The 1,709-nt window shown below is 42.7% G+C and overlaps 1 pseudogene; it reads left to right on the forward strand.

Moving 5' to 3' along the window:
• The first annotated feature begins 311 nt into the window (after window positions 1-311).
• Window positions 312-924, forward strand: LOC101438901 (ferritin heavy chain pseudogene; annotated as a pseudogene).
• The last annotated feature ends 785 nt before the right edge of the window (window positions 925-1,709 follow it).

Here is a 1,709-nt window from a genome sequence, read left to right on the forward strand (position 1 = left end):
CCTTCTTCACTGGTCTTTGCCTTTGTACTTGGGGCATCATTGCTGCCCCATTGGGGAATGTGACAGAGTTTCCTGGAATGGGAACTCAGCACTCCCTCAGTTGTCATGTGTAACTCTACCCCCTATGGCCAGTATTTCTTAAACATCACCTAAAGAGTCTACCCAGAGATGTCTTTATGGAGAGTCGCCATGGTTTCCTGCTTCAACAGTGCTTAAACGGAACCCGGCGTTCGCCCTGTCGGCCAGCCACCCCCAGCTGCTTGCCACAGTCCATCCAGTGTCGCACAGCCGCCGCTTCTCAACCGCCCATCATGACGACCACATCCCCGTCACAGGTGTGTCAGAACTACAGCCAGGACTCGGAGGCTGCCATCAACCGCCAGATCAACTTGGAGCTCGACGCCTCTTACGTCTGCCTGTTGATGTCTTACTACTTTGACCGTGATGATGTGGCTTTGAAGAACTTTGCCAAATATTTTCTTCACCAATCTCATGAGGAGAGGGAACATGCTGAGAAACCAATGAAGCTACAGAACCAACGAGGCGGCCGAATCTTCCTTCAGGATATCAAGAAACCAGAACGAGATGACCGGGAGAGCGGACTGAATGCAATGGAGTGTGCATTACACTTGGAAAAAAGGGTGACTCAGTCACTCCTGGAACTGTACAAGCTGGCTACTGACAAAAATGACCCCCATCTGTGTGACTTCACTGAGACCCATTACCTGAATGAGCAGTGAAGTCCCTCAAAGAACTGGGTGACTACGTAACCAGCCTGCGCAAGATGGGGGCCCGGATTCTGGCTTGGTAGCGTATCTCGTTGACAAGCACACTCTGGGAAGCAGTGATGAGAGCTAAACCTTCTGTTGGCTTCCCCAGAGCCACAGGGTAGTAGTGCATGTATGTTGGGTTTACCTTTTCTGTAAGTTGTATCAACATCTACCAAGTTCTTTCATTGGTACCATTCCTTCAAATAAAGTTATTTGGCACCCAAAAAAAAAAAAAAAAAAAAAAAGAGTCTTCCCAAACAGCTATCCCTCGAGATGCTGGTAAATTGTTATAGTGGCATACAATGTTTTAATCGTGCACATACTGAAATTGTGTTAGAAAGCTGGCTGCTAAACCTTTTCTTTTGGCTTTTAGTGCGTTGTTTCCAACTCAGGCCACCAGATGGTGCCATAGGGACTGCACAGAGCAGCAGCACTTGCTGGGTTATATCATAACGTATGGTATTTTTAATATTTAGTTTTTCTTCCTGCTCAGTTTAGCATTCTTCACTATTTAAAAAAAAATTTTGTTGCAACATACATGCAACATAATATTTCCCATTTTAACCACTTTCAAGTATGCAATTGTCTGCTAATTTTCTTCTAATACGTAAGATACGTATATTTTTTTCACTATTATCATTATTACATGGTTTTGGTGTTCCTACATAGAATAGAACTGATTTTATTAGTTTCTTGATTGGCTCATTAATTTAGAATTGCCATTTAATGTTCATAGGCAGTCTAAATCTGATTTTTGTTAGACTCTCCTAAAGAATTAGTTTTTTAGAAGCCAGTTTAAAAAGTTCATATTAAAAGCACAATTGTTGACCATGACTAGTGAAACTGAGGCACTAAAGAGATCAAATCTGCAAAACCAGTTTTATCATATATGAACCCATGGATATTTTTGTGAATTCTTCAGAAGTCTGAACTACTGGA

This window comes from Dasypus novemcinctus, chromosome 18, assembly GCF_030445035.2.
Source record: "Dasypus novemcinctus isolate mDasNov1 chromosome 18, mDasNov1.1.hap2, whole genome shotgun sequence".
In the NCBI taxonomy this organism is placed as follows: domain Eukaryota; kingdom Metazoa; phylum Chordata; class Mammalia; order Cingulata; family Dasypodidae; genus Dasypus; species Dasypus novemcinctus.